Here is a 16,343-nt window from a genome sequence, read left to right as displayed (position 1 = left end):
TAGTAGAATAATTAAAAATGAAATTTTTGCTTTATAATTTTTATAATATATAATAAATAGGAAGGTATATATTAGTAATTGACAAAGATGAGAAAAATTTAATCAATTGACAAATCTTAAGCTGAAAAATGGATTTTTTTTAATGTTTGTGCTATAGAAAATTGCATAAGAGTTGGTACCACTTCCCATTAATATTACACTAATATGAGTGTAGCAAACTGTTTTTGATGCTTATTACTTCCCTTCTAAACTTTCTTCTTCCCTGCTCTGCATTCAAGAAGGAAATAAATGATCTAATAATATTATAAGATACGAGCAGTTGATCACCCTGTTTGTTAGTGTTTTAGATGCTCTTTCTAGTTTTTATAAAGAGTTGAATGGTAATTTTAGAAGATGGTCTCTCTCTCCTCCAAGGACATCAGTTCTATAAAATCATTCTAGTATGTATTAAAATATATGCAGTTAGTTATATTTGCTAATGTCTTGAGTACTGGGTATTGACAAAGCAGGTAAAACTAGGTCTCATAGAATGAATCTTTCTGGCAGTGCACTAGAATGAAAGTGATTGTGAATCCACATTCTATTCAGTGAATGATGTGTAGTTATTCTTAAAACTAATTGCTACATATGACTTTGGTGTATTCACACTTCTGGTTTTGTGAAATGTAATCTTGATATTTGGTTTCTGCTGAAGTAGAAGACCAATCACCATGAAAGAAGTCTGTGTGGAAATTTTATACATACAAAATATGATGAGGCATATTTTGTATGTATAAATTGTGCAAACCTTAGGACAGCATTTTTGACACTTCCCATGTGGTATATTTATGTGGTGGTGGGCAGTGGATGGTGTTGGTGTGGTTGGTGGATTGAGTGGCAGAGAGCTGTGGAATGGGTGCCCTCCCTCAATGAGTCTTTAGACTCCCTGGGGCGTCATATAATAATAATAATATTACGTGACACACCCATTAGTTTTTAATTTCTGTTTGTTTCCAAAAACAGTACATTAATAAACACTGTAATATAACAAAACTTTTTAATTTTGATATTTTTGCATATTATACCCCTGACTTTCTGTATCTTAGTTACAGCATTCTATACATGGAGTACATCTTAACATTCTTCCCATTGTTATAGCTTATGCAGGTTGGACTGGCTTCCAACCTGCAATAAGTTTGAAAATACCTTGAGATGACAATCATGTGTTTTTTTTTCTGGATTAACTAACCCATAGTCCAACATTGGTACTAATTTATGGTAGGCTTATAAACTTTAACGTGTGGGATTCACATTAAAAACTTGTTTTAAACCAGCCAGCTTTATTATTATTTCTCAGGCATCTCCATGAAGTCAGACTCATCGTGGGAGATCCACTCTTCACACATTATCTATCTCATGTCTCCTTAACTCATTCACTGACGGAGTGCACACAACCACATCTTACAACCCATTTCATTCACTCATTGCCCTCCAATTAAAAAATGTAGTCCTTTCCTAACCACACACTTATTCAATTTCCAGGGGCAACCTCTTGTTCTCTCCCTTCCTTCCATGTACTGAAAAAAAAGATATTTCGCATAAATCCTATGAAATCCCTTTAATAGCTTATGCTTCTGTCATGTCTCCTCTAATTTGCTTCTTAGCTAGTTTTTGAAGCCTGTAATCTGCTCTTATAGGAGAATTCTATAGACCTGCCATGAAATTCCTTGGTCACTCTCCTCTGGATCCTCTCTATCCTCATCTGGATCCATGTCTTCTTCCCTACAGAATTCAGGCCACTAAATTTGTATATAGTAGTCCAGACATGGCCTTATGAAAACTTTATAAAGAGGAATAATAATCTCCTTATTCCTGCTTGTCAATAATATCTTCAATGGCCACAATCTAATGTGCTGTTTTGGTCATCTGTGCAGTAGGTCTTCTAAACTTGAAATCCCTGGCCTGATCGATATCCCACAGTTCATTCCATCAGTATAGTACACAGTTGTGATCTCTTTGTCTTAAATGCATTGGTAGGGCACTGCAATTTCAGCTTGTTACCAATCTGTATGTAGAAATTTTGAAATGGCAGTCTAACTTTAGTCCAAATTCTAGCTAATATATATAGACATTTGACCATGTGGCTTCTAGATTCCCAGATTTCTTAATATCCAATGGCATTCTTTCTGAAATTAATTTGCAGAAGTGTAAGTAAAAACAAAAGTTAATTACAGTGGTGTATTCATTGATGCTCTCCTTCCTTATTGTTGGTTAAATCCATCCTAAAAAAAAACTGAGGATTTTTTTTAGGTGGCACCTTCAAGAGCAGGGTTCATTTTGTCATCCAGATATCTTACACAAATGAACAAGTCCTCATAACTGCAGTTAATTTTCGGTATTGAGACCATATGTGTCTACACATATAATAGGCTTGTTAAAATGAACAGTATAACCAAACATGTTTCATAAGTCGTTGGACTTGCATCATTAATTACTATATATATACATTGGAACAGTGCTAGTTTTACTACGTGACAGAAAACTAGTTGTGCATCATGATACATGCCCATATCCCAATATTTGATGAAAGCAGACCAAACTTGGTGTAGGATTAAGCCCTGGTTTTTATTATATTGTGTGGGGGATATGGAGCACTTTTGAGGCTTCTTTAAACTTTCTGGTAAAGCAATTATGATCAATACATGGCATTTCTGTTTCTTGCTATACTACTTGGTGGCCTGTGTTTGTTGTGTGGGAGGCTATCTGGTTTATGTTGTATTCTTTTTTCAATATCTTTTACGTGTTAAGACATACAAATCTTATCAAAAATCTAACAACCATGGACCTGGGATATGACATGCATCATGCCACATAATGTGATGGCAACAACTAGCATTGTTCCAATATGTACATAGTAATTAATACAATGTTTTTTTTTCTTCACTTCATTTGTGTGTGCTAGTTGTGAAGTTCAGGTAACACCTGATATGCGTAATTAATTTTTTCTAGTCTCTTTTTGTGTTTTGGTATTACCCTGAACTATGGAAGTCTGATAATGTACCAAACTTGTTTGGTTATATTGTTTATTTTAATAAACCTGATGTATATTTAGAAACATGTGGTCTCGATACCTAAAATTAATTGAAGAACTGCTAAACCACAGAAATATTCATCTAGGTCCTCATAACATTTCAACAAAGTGGCTACAACTGAAATACTTATTATTTGAATACGTTTTGCTATTCCATAAAAAGATAATGCATGTACAATATACTTAGTGTATAACATCACAAGGGCCAAATAGGTGGGATGCTGCCCTCATCATAATTCTACCCTGTTGATGAATTAATCACATCCCATGTACCTAATTTTTCTAATGTTTTTTTTTTTTTTTTTTTTTTTTTTTTTGTAACTATAGTTGTTAGCATCTATTTATGTAGTTATAAGAAGAAAAATCTTTTGGTTTTTAGAAAAAATTTTTAGTTTTTCTCACTAAAAGAAGTGTTCTGTTTTTACAAGTCAAGTGTGTAATTCTACCCTTTCAGAATGTCTCACCTTTTTTCTGTCGGTTTTGAGATTGCCATTTTTCATTTCTCCTCTCTCCCACAACAAGCTATGTGGGTTAAAGATTTAGAGAGATTACACAATGGTGCTATGTGGGCTAGTGATTAGAGAGAAGAGAGTAATCTGCTAACTTGTTTCTTGAAGAGCTGGAGGTTGTATTTGTTGGGAAAAATGGTATGAGTAAAATTGGTCAAAAAAGGCAGAGTTATATGGAATGAAGGAAGAGAATGAGGAGTTGGTTTGGTGAGTTTGGAGCTGAACAGTATATGGATGTTGACCAGCAGCTTCCCGTGTTCCTGCATGATTAGAGAGAAGTGGTGGTGGTCAGTTTAGTGGAGGAGTAGCTTTGAACATACTATATAAAAGATATAATGCAGAAACAGCATCTATGGGAAAGTGATTGGAGAGAGAGTTGCTGAGAGGGGGGGGGGCAGGAGTCATCAGTTAAGGAAAGAGTTCTCATTTGGATAAGTCATGTGTTCCAAGGGAGGTTTTTGGTGTGCTACCCCAGATGGGAGAAGAGTTTTTTCTAGGTTAGGCAGATTAGGGATTTATGATGTTGAGCAGAAGGGAAGTAATGCTTAGAACAGGAAGGGGAACAAGTTTTATTCCAGGATAGCTTGAAATCGCAAGTATCCTAGTATAAACATCACATCACATCACATTCAGCCTTCAAAAACGTGCCATTTTTTTTTTTTTTTCATTCTTAAAAAAAAAAAAAAAAGCATGACATTAAAATATATAGCAGGCTTTTTTGTCCCGGAAACTCTGGTTTTTCATCCTGCATACAGACAAATCGTCCCTTCAGAACACACACAATTTATAGACAAAATATACTAGCTGTAGTGGTGGTGGGCAGTAGATGGTGCTGATGTTGATGATTGGTAGTAGAAGTGGAGATGGAGTTGTACAATAGGTGTCCTCCTGCAACGAGTCTTTGGACTCCTTGGAGGTGTCAATAATAATATAATAAATACATATTTGTGCAGACAATAAAAATGAGACAGGTAGTGTACATATACAAATAACAGGTAAAAAATCATTAAAATTTTATTTCTAGTTCAGCTAGCCATTCAAGAGCTGAAGGATCTGCTTCAGAAAAGTCACCAGGGTAGGTTCTCATGCTGCAGTCTTCCACAGTGTGCCAGATGGTTTAGTTTATGGCCCCACAGTCATATTGGGGTGTTGGTGATCTTTTTTTTTTTTTTTTTAGAATGAAAAATAGGCTAGATGCAAAAGTCAGTCCAAGAAGAGAGCACTGATCTTAGTTGATGAGTAAAATGTTATCAAACATGTGTGAGAGTGAAACATGGTCTTTCTTCCTGGAAATAAGGCAGGATTATGTTTCGATAGCATTAAAAGTTGCTAAATTATCTTTTCTCCACTTGAAAAGTGGCTAGAAAATAAGTGTTTATAGCATTTACCACAGAAGATTCACAAGCTTGTATTACATGAGTACTACAAGATTTTGTTAATAATGAAGAGTAGTGGAGTGTACTCTTATCAGCAAAACTTGAATAGGATTAGACATTAGTGAGAGATCACTGATGTATAAATGTAGGTGTAGGTGAAGTCACAGGGCCTTGAAATACTCCGGTATTCATAGAAAAAAATAGATGAACAGGAACTATCCACCAGGACATGCAGGGAATGACCAGAGAACTGGCAATACACTCACAAAGGGTATGAGTGAGAGTATAAGATGGCAGTTCAGAAAGAAAGCTGTGATATGCCACACTTGATCAAATGCCTTTATTAAGTGACCATATGAGATTCTTAAAATATTTCTATGACACGTGGCCAAAGGCAGGTTAGGTTGAGGTCTGCTATAGAATGATGGAATCCATATTGGTGATCACTAATTAACCAGTGGGCCTCAAATTAGTGAAAAAGCTGGTTGTTGATAATCTTCTCCATCACTTGAGAGAATTGAGGTGAGAGCAATATGATGATAGTTTGATTTTTTATTTATTTATTTTTTTAATGTTGAGCCCATACACAGGAGGTTGGTTGGTCAACCTATAGTACATTAGTACTGTGTGTATAGGTAGTGGGTTGGGAAAGGAGGAATTTTTTACATTTGATTTGAATGACTTTAAATTGTATTCCTTGGGAAACAGCAGGTGGGAGACTGTTCCACAGGGCAGCAGTTGCAGGGATGAAGGAAGAGGAAAAGAAACTTGTTCTGTTTGTTTTGTAGGTGTACTGTGAAGGGATGTTGTACAGTAGCTGCATGTGTTTCAGTGAGTTTTGTACTGGGCAGAGGAATTATTGATGTTATTTCAGATGAGCATTTCCCATGGAAATATTTGTAGAATATACATACTGCAGGGACCATACATCTATGTGAAAGTGGGGTGGAGAGAGTTGGTAAGGGATGGATCATTGATAAGCCTAATTGCTCTCCTCTATATTATTGAGTCGAGCATTTTGAGAGAGCTTCTTGGGGCCTCACCCCATATGTGTGGGAGTAGTATATCAATAGCTGGGGAAATTTGTGATTTGTATTGTTAATAGCTGTTCGGGAGTGACATAATGTCTTGAGTGAAAGAGAAATCCTAGTTTTTTTGAGGCTGTGGATGCAATGGTTGTGATATGTTTATGCCAGGAGAGCTGGCATAAATGATTGCTGACTTACTTGATAAAACTTGCTTCCTTACAGTTAAATGGATGCCAAATGAGTGATTCCTGGTCAAAGTGATACAGGATGGATGTTAGTGCTTAGTACATCTGGAGAGAGAGAGAGAGAGATATCATATTAGCCAGAGAGCTATTGAGTACTTTTCTGATGTCCTTTGGTAGATCAGAAAACGGATACCAAGGGTGGTTTGTAGAATAGTTTGAGTAGATTTGCCATGTCTGAATGTGTTGGAGGTGAAGGCTGATCATTGATGACCATTTCCCGCACCACAATACTAGAGTATTGTGGTGCGGGAAATGGTAATTGATTATTAGTATTATTACGGGCGACTCCAGGGAGTCCTTAGATTCATCGAGGGAGGCCCTAAACATCCTGTCCACACAACTATACGACATTCTCACAGTATCTATCATACCTTGCCTTGAACTCACTCACCGTCATAGCACCCACAACAGACTTTGGCATCTTATTCCACTCATTTACCACTCTAAAAGAACCCAGCTCTAACACCCTTGCTAACCACACTCTTTCCCAGCTTCCATCGGTGTCCCCTAGTTCTCCCACCACCAGTCCTGATCTCAAAAATATCCTCTGAATTAATCCTATAGAAACCCTTTAGCAATTTGTATGTCTCAATCATATCTCCCCTTTTCTGCCTATCAACTAATTTCTGCAACCCATAAATCTTCAACCTGTTCTCATAAGTTCATTCCATAGACCTGCTGTCATCTTGGTCACTCGCCTCTGGATCCTCCGCCTCCTCCCCATCAAAAAGAAACCTAGGTCAGTGCTTCCCAAACTTCTGGATGTCAGGGCCCCCTTTGCAAAAATTAAAATATTTCACGCCCCCCCCCCCCTGGAAAAAAAATCATAATAGAGAGATATATTATTATAATATTTATTGTATTTATATTCAATACAAAACACACACAGCGAATATTGCAAAAATCAAATGCATATATTACATTTTTTGCCTCTTACCGTTTGGTTCTGAAGGCGATGCGGGCTGTTCTGGTAAAATCTGAAATACTGTCTTTTTTTTTTTCAGTCTGTTTCTGCTTCTGATTGTTGGAGGGATTTTTTTAAAATTTTTTATCAGCCACTTATCCATCTCAGGGTTAAATTTTTTAATGTAGAATAGATCAAATAATATCACCACTTACCGATACTGGCACACCACAGACTGGTAACATGAAATTAGTGAATATTACCTGAATAAGGGAATCCCCGGACCAGGAACATTTTTCTCTTTTGTGACTTCTCTCCCTTTACGGTAATTAAGCCTAACGCAAAACAGACAGCAAAGGCAGGCATGTTAAAACATGCATATGATTGGAGTATTAACAAAAGATTGCGCAACCTAAAGATAAAAGCATACCTGACAATTGAGTTGAAATGCTAACTCTATTCAACCGAATTCCATATTTGCAAATGCCATAACATTCATTATATATATATATATATATATTACTTAGTTTTAACACTTACGAATTTTAATACGTTCGGTTGAATTTTATTGCTGCCTTGGGAAATCAAACTCACACACATCTAATTAATAACAATAGTTTTTAGTTAGATACTATGTTTGTCCATGCAACATATGGTTTTGTTTCAGTCTATACAGCATAGTTTCTGTATGAGGGGACATGTGATTCATTAATTAGTGTGTTATTATCCCAGTTGTCTCTAATTGCACTATTTGTTGAGAAATATATTACACAGACTCCCCATATCTTATTCACTGGCATAATAAAAGTACTTGTTTTTATTGCCCCTGCAGTATAGTGGCTGTTTGTTGTTTACCACTGCAAGCAAGTTACTATCTCCCCACATGAACTTGTTTAAGCTTTTTTTCATGTGCGAAGTATATGCGAAACTTTTATTGGTAATAGAAAACTAGTTCGGATGACAGTGATAATATAAAACGAGTTTTGATATGTATATAAAGTCAATACCAACAGTCCGTGATTATGAACGCGTGATGAAAGGGACAGGAAGATTTTGAGCTTCCCTGGAGAGCATTCGAAGTAAATACAATTAACCACTGCTTTGAAATGAAACATATGAATAAGCAATATTTACTAATATTCATTAAACGCAGGAAGCAAAGTTTGTGAACCAACACCAATGTGTGAATTTTTCCATTAAAATATAAAAAATAAAAAAGAAATAATAAATAATAAAAGTTAAATACGTTTATTTTAAAATAAAAAAAATCTACTTAATCTTTAAACATTTTAAATTTGTTTTCATTATTTCACGGCCCCCTCAACAAAACCTACGGCCCCCAGTTTGGGAAGCGCTGACCTAGGTGACCAAATCTAGGCACAGTAGTCAAGATGAGGTCTTATCAAGGCTCGGTGCAGAGGTACAATAACTTGCTTGTCTCTGCTCGTCAAAGTATTTTTCAACAACCAAGTGAGTCGATGAGCTGATTTAGCCACTTTTGTAATGTACCCCCCCCCCCCAAAAAAAAAAACTTCATCTCCTTATCCACCAACACTCCCAAGTCCCTGGCCTCATCAATCTCCTGGAGTACAGTTCCACCAATGTGGTATACTGCTGCTAATCTTTTCGCCCCAAAATGCATAACCTTACATTTTGTCACATTAAATTGACATCCATTCTCCTTAGCTCAGAACTCCAATCTATCCAAATCATCCTGCAAGATTTTGACATCTTCTGCATTCACTATTGCCCTACCCAACTTTGCATCATCAGCGAACAAATGAACCGTTCCTCTTAGATCCTTCCCTATATCGTTAATGAACAAATTAAACAGCAGTGGTCCAAGAACAGAACCCTGTGGCACACCACTAGTCACAGGCCATCTTTTGGACTCTACTCTGATATCTCTCCATCAGCCACCCACCTATCCACCTCACCAACCCTGTATCCATTCCCATATGTTATAGTTTACGGATTAGAATTAAATGTGGTATCCTATTATGTAATTGATACCTAGATAGTGATGATGATTCCTAGATCATTTGCCATTGTTCCATATTTCTCTCTCTGAGAGAAATATGGAAACATAGTGGGAGGTCAGAATTTTCTCCAACAGGCTTGGCAAGGGATTAGAAGGCTCAACTGCCATTTGAACAGTTATGGGCTGTAGTCTTCTAATTCCACATCTCACTCAGCATCAAGCTGAGTGAGATGTGGGAATTTTTAACTCGAGCCCTTATCAAAACCTTGGTTTTCCAACAAACACACTAAAAATGCAGCCTACATTATGGTTTATTGCATTTTTCATCAAAGGATGTAAAAAGCAATGATCAGACAATAGAAAAGAGGCACAGAAATCCCAAAGGTTATTTCAACTGGAATGCTTTTGGAATTTCTGTGCTAATAGTTAGCTGGTCTGTAGAAACTGCTGTATCCTTGAATGGAGGGTACTGGTGTCCCCTCCATTCAAGGAGGCTTTATCTGTGTTAATCACATTCAGATAATCATCCAGGAAACTGTTTGACCGTATTTATGAAAGTGGATATGTTTCTAATGAACTCGGGAATCAGCTGTTTGCAGATAAATTTGTGATGGTTTATTAGTAATAGTGCTGATAATGTGTTTCTTCAGGGGTTTTTGAATAAGCTGGAAAGGTGGACAAATAGATTGGGAAATTAGTTTAATATCGCTGAACGTAAGGTTTTGAAATTAGGATCCACAGATGGAATGCTTCGTACTCACTTGGTGGAGTTATACCTGAAGTCATCCCAAATTCTAAATATTGGGGGTTACACTGGACAGGATCCTGACTTTCCATCAGCAGCTTGGAACACTTGCTGCAACTAGAATCCCATGAGTCATTTAGAAATTTACAGGCACATCATGGAAACCCCTGCTGTAGAAATGCTCCAAACTGCAGTTTTCAGCTTGGTCTACACCCCTGCTGTAGAAATGCTCCAAACTGCAGTTTTCAGCTTGGTCTACACCCCTGCTGAATATTCTGCTATTGTGTAGTTGAACAAAACTCACACAGCTCTAAGGTTGACACCCACCTCAACACCAGCATGAGAATCATGACAGTAACAATCAAACTAAAGTCATGAGAAGACTTTGGTAAGAACACAGAAAATAAATATCAGGAAGGTGGTAAAATATTCTATAGGCTGTTGAAACAGCTCAGAAATGGAGGATAAACATATTCTTGATGTATGGAGTAATTACTTTGAAAGATTGCTAAATGAAACAAGCAGTAACAGCATGGTAGTAGAAAACACTCAACAGGAATACCATCTGGAATATACGAGGACTGTTCAATAAGTAATAAGACTAATTTTACTGCCACGAAACCACTCATCACTATTAATTTCTGTGGAATAAAGAAATGTTGCTGTCTGTATTAACAAAAAGACGTTGATAGATGGTGTATACGGGCTGATGTGCCAGAGTGTCACGTGACTAAACGCAAGCTTGTTTCGGCGCACCTACGAGCTGCGACGAGTCGTTGAAATGGAAGCGTCCTTGGAACAGCGTTATGCGATTAAATTTTGTGTGATTTTTGCAAAAATCGGCATCAGAACTTTTAACATGATATGCGAAGCTTTCCACGATGAAGCAATGTCAAGGGCAAGTGTTTTTCGCTGGCATAAAACTTTTAAGGAAGGAAGGCAAAATGTGGAACATCTTGAATGTAAGGGAAGACCTTCAACGTCCATCACAGAGACAATGATCAACACAGCAGCGATTATCATCGAGGAGGATCACAGAATTACAGTATGCCAGCTGCATGTTGTCCTGAATATTTCTGTGGGAAATGTTCACTCAATCATGGCTGAACATTCGGGACTGAAACGTGCTTGCACCCGATGGATTCCCAAACTCTTGACACCGGAGCAAATGCAGCATCGAGTGGATGTGTGCACAGAATGGAAAGAAAGACTGGAACAAGAAGGCGAAAACTTCTTAAAACGCATCATTACAGCAGATGAAGCTTGGTTGTATACTATGACCCTACAATGAAACAACAAAGCAGTGAATGGAAGCATCCGTCTTTGCCTACCCCCAAGAAAGCAAAAACTGTAAAATCGGCTGGTAAAGTTATGACCATAATGTTTTTTGACTGTGAAGGCATTGTTTACCAACACACTGTAGAAACCGGGAATACTGTAAACGGCTCACACTATGCGGATGTTTTACGGACAATGGTACAGCACGTCAAAAGGAAGCGTCCATTGCTGAAGAATGGCTTCTTCTGGAATAATGCAAGGCCACATATTGCTGGTGGTGTAGTGAACGTTTTGCAGAAGAACAACATAGATATCCTACCACACCCTCCATACAGTCCTGATCTCGCACCGTGCGATTTCTGGCTGTTTCCTCAGCTCAAGAAACCACTAAGAGGCCACCATTTCGAAAGCAACAAAGCATGTGTAAAAGATGCGGAGGCAGTTTTGAAAGAACTCTCAAAAAATGGACTTTCACATGTGTTTAAGAAGTGGAAGCAACATTGGGACAAATGCATCACGTCTCACGGTAGCTACTTTGAAAAAGACCATGTAAATGATGACGATTAAAGGTAATCTGTTTTCTGTATAAATATAATCTTATAACTTATTGAACAGCCTACGTATATATATATATATATATAAAAAGGAAATGAAACATTAATATATATATATATATGTGATAATCGGCTTTTACTCGGTTGTTGTGATACATTTTAAAAAAATATAGATTTAATGACTTCAAAAACTGAGATAACTTATAAAGATTTTAATGAGAATAATACTACTAGTTTTGGCTTATAACAGCCTTCCTCAGGTATTCATAAAGAAAAAGAATAATAATAAATATTGAAGTATCTGAACAAACTGGAAATTACAGGTAAAAATTGCCACACATAATTGATACATAAAAAAACATTGTATTTTTTCAAGTTGTTCTAACAGGCGTGCCATTGTTTATTGCAAGTGTGCGTGCAGGCTCACGTGAACGTCAATATTGAATAACTGCAGCATGGCTATCTGGGATGTTATAACTCAAATTGTTGTTTTAGTGGACAGGGTTCAGCAGGATTTCCCTTGATTCTACAATTTTTCTCTCAAACTCATCATCACAGCGAAAGATATTTTCTGATCTATCCCAGCAAACGGAGTGGCTTTGTTGATCATCATTAGGATTATTTGAAAAAAGAACATGACTGGATAACGCAGTTGCATGAGATCTTTTGTAAGAGATGTCTCTCTTATGCTCTTCTATACATTGTTCAATAGATTTGTTAGTTTGTCCAAAATAAGGGATATTGCAATCGCACCATAATTTATACACACCTGGATATTTTAGGTTGTGATGAGTAGGTTTTGGATGGCTGATTAGAGAACGGATTTTAGGAAGTTTGGTGAAGAACGTCCTATTATTGTATTTTTTAAGGACTTTAGCTAATTTTTTAGAGACTGTGCTAATGTATGGAATGGAGATGCTACCTTTAAAATTAATAGTTTCTGTTTCTGTTGTGCACTGCCTAGGAGGATCCAGAAGAAATTTCTTAATCGTTTTTTCAGTGTATCCATTTTGTTTAAAGATAATTTTGTTTAATATATATATATATATATATTAAAAATACCAAGCTATTTTAAATATAAACATAAACCTGGTTTTAATCCATTTCCCAAGTAAGCAAACAGACAAGAAAGTCAAGTTTGCACCTGCAAGTCTGGGTGACCCGCACTTAGTGCAACTCATGGTAAAGGTGGAATAAGCTCTGATCACTATTCTTAATATTTACCCTTAATGCAAAGCACATCTCCTTGAGGTGATGTTTGATGCTATGCATTAAAGGCAAGGGGGCCACTACCCAAACCGGTTTCGACCTTTATTGAGGTCTCATCAGTGGGAGCCAGGATTAGAAATACCAAGGTTTAAGTAATACAGAGCTTATAAATATTTTACCAAAACAAGTTACCATAAGGTGCTTTGACCTTATTAAATAAAAATCTCAGGATGAGAGATAGATGTAGAAAGTTTTTTATCTTGGGTATAAAACTTTCCACGCACACGCGCACACACACACACACGCGCGCAGCGCGCGCGCACACACACACACACACACACACACACACACACACACACACACACACACACACACACACACACACACACACACACACACTTGAAGCAGAAGAAGCTATACAAACCTGAAATGTAGAAAGCAGCTGGAGTGTAGGATATTTAACCAGAAATGCTAAAATACAGAGGCATAAAAGTTTTACAGTGGCTACAGCATAATTTGGAAAACCTGAACACAGGGTCAAGTTCTGTTCTGTAATTGGAGTAGAGCACTCATAGTACTAATCTATAAAAAAGGAAATAAAGCTGAATGTCAGAATTCCAGAGGAATTTCTCTACTGAGTGTTCCTGGTAAGGTTTATGCAAGTATTCTTGAGAAAGGGAAAGAAATATTGTGGAAGAGAAGAACAAGGTGGGTTAAAGCAAAACAGAGGTTTGGCATGATATCAAACTTTGTGATGTTAATTGCAGCTCTTTACTTTCTGCAGATGATATACTTTTAAATAAATCCAGGACAAGTTTGCAGGATTCCCTGCCCAAATTGATTAACTGCTGTAATAAATTTGATATGAAAATCAACATTAAAAAGACAAAGACAATGAAGATAGACAGGAATATTGAAAACGTCAACTACATCCTGAATGGAGAACCTGTAGAACAAGTAAAACATTTCAGCTATTTAGGCACACTTTTTAGTGAAGATGGCAAATTAAAGATGTTGAAAGTTTATTTTTCACTTGGTTAGACTATAATAAATTTAGTTTAATCCTTTATCCAAGTGTGAGCAAACAAAGTTTGTGCCTGAAAGTATCTTCAGGACTGGGGTAAGGTAGTACAACACCAGGCAACTCATTGCAAAGGTGGAGCAAGCTAACATCACTCCTATCTCAGTATCTCCATAATGCAAAACACATCTCCTTGCAGATATGTATAATATTATGCATTAAGGGAAGGGCCACTATCCAGACTAGTTTCAACCTTTATTGAGGTCTCTTCAGTGGGAGCCAGGCCCAAGTGGAGATATGAGGCAGAAGCATTAGCAAGGTCATCTCTACCTATAGGAGTTGCCAAACGGTGTGCCACCTTTTATTAAATCCAGAGCAACTCGCAGCAAAGGTCCACCTTTGCTGCGAGTTTCCCAGTGTTGTACTACCTGACCCCCAGTCCTGAAGATATTTTCAGATGCAAACTTTGTTTGCTCACACTTGGATAAAGGATTAAACTAAATTTATTATAGTCTAACCTAGTGAAAAATAAACTTTCTTCTGCATATGACTGGCTAAACTCATCCTCATTTGAAAGTCCCAATAAAGGTTTTTCTAATCAAATTGACATAAATTGAATGTAGCATGAATTTTAACACTATATACTATTTTAGCAGTCTTTCTTTAATTTTGGCTGCTTCTATATTTACAAAATAAACAAAATGGATTATATATTTTATATTTTATTATATGATTAGATGAATACCTAATTGATATTATGGGTTTTATAGGAATGATTTCAAGATGAACAGAGAAATAACAGAGTTTGCTGCATTGCTATTGAAAATATAAAAAAATAAAATAAAAATTGAAGAATGACATCTATAAGAGTAAATTCCTACTGGTAGGTATTGAAATTGATTCATTAACATCTTTAAAGAAATAGTGGTTAATAATTTTGAATGAGTAAATGAATGTATATATGTATCGTGTTCATTTTTGTTTTGTATTTGGTCACTTAAACATTAACACTTGAGCTCTTTCTTGGTTTAATTTGTTGACCAGATATTTGTAAATGATATGCACGAATTGTCTACAAGTTTCGCCAGCTATTCTGTCTGGCTACTTGAGGAGTATAAATTCTTCAAGTATAACGATAGAAACTAATGTTTGCTAGTAAAAAAGAAGAATGGAATAACAGTCAAATAAATTAAAACTGATGTGTAATATAAGCATGGAATGTGGTGTATCAGTCATTGTATATCAAGCGCATTATATAGTTTTTAGCAAAATGAAATTCTGATAAGCAGAGTGAACTTATTAGGCTTTTCCAGATGTCTTTCAGAATCATTCCTTGATTTCTGTTTAGATTTTCTACAGAGCAGAGTACAACTGCAGCTTCTTTGAAGTTTCTACATCGAAAATCTTCTTCTATATAAGGCATGGAGCTGTTATCCCAATCAATGGTGTGATTAGAGATCGAGAAGTGATGGGCTAATCCTGAAGTATTTGTTCTGTTGTTGTTCACGTTCCCTATATGTTCTTTTTTTTTTTTAATTTCCAGGCTTCTTGATGTTTGCCCTATGTAATTTAATCCACAGGAACATGGGAGGTTGTATAGACCAGCATATTTGAAGAAGGCATTAATGTCCTTTGGAGATCTTAAAACGTGGCGTATTGTCTTGAGAGGTTTGAGAGCAACTTTGACGTTGAAAGACTTAAGGAGTTTGGCTATTGAAAAAGCTGAACTGTGTCATTTTGATAGAGATTGTCTTCTAGGATCTTGATGACTTCTTCAACAGGTACATTGGTAAATAAAGAAACCACATCTAAGCTTGCGAGAATGTCTGTTTTTAATTAAGATGGAGATGCCTTTTAATTTTTCAGTGAAATGCTTAGAATTCTTTATGAAGGAATCTGATTTTTTTTTATATTACCTTTCAAAAGATGGGCTAGATATTTAGCTAATAGATATGTAGTCTTTTTCGCCATTGCCTCAAATCGAATTATTTCAAAGTGAATGACACAATTTATGAACAACTTGATGGCTTAGCCATCGGCAGTCCCTTATCACCTCCCTGTGCTGATCTGTTCATGGAAAAACTAGAAGCTGACATCCTTTCCAAATTAAATCCAAAGCTGTTGGTTTGGAGATACGTAGATGATGTTTTCGTAATTTGGAGAGGCACAGAAACTACCTTATTTGATTTCCTTACAAAAATAAATTCCTTCTACCAAAAAATACAGCTCTTTAGAGATTGAAAAGAATAGCCAATTGCCTTTTCTAGATACACTAATAAAGAAACAAGAGAATGGCCAAATCCAGCTCACAATCTATCGAAAACCAACAGACACTGGACGTTACCTGCACTTCAAATCGTCTCACCATATTGCACAAAAACTCAGCATAATACATATGCTTAAAAATAGAGTGACCAATATTA

General features: G+C 36.4%; 1 protein-coding gene across 2 annotated transcripts in view; it reads left to right on the top strand.

The window, feature by feature from the left end:
* The window catches only part of LOC150096546 (docking protein 5-like), an 86,916-nt gene that overhangs the window by 15,243 nt on the left and 55,330 nt on the right, over positions 1 to 16,343 (top strand). For both annotated transcript variants that reach the window (XM_090407935.1, XM_090407936.1), the window contains exon 2: positions 14,691 to 14,803. The gene's annotated coding sequence lies outside the window, so the exon portion shown is untranslated. The remainder of the gene's footprint in view (positions 1 to 14,690; positions 14,804 to 16,343) is intronic.

Source organism: Typopeltis vanoorti, chromosome 18 (genome assembly GCF_054136105.1).
Source record: "Typopeltis vanoorti isolate ZY-2024b chromosome 18, IOZ_Tvanoo_1.0, whole genome shotgun sequence".
NCBI lineage: Eukaryota > Metazoa > Arthropoda > Arachnida > Uropygi > Thelyphonidae > Typopeltis > Typopeltis vanoorti.
Note: the sequence above shows the minus strand (reverse complement) of the source record. Positions and strands in the feature narration are given on the sequence as shown.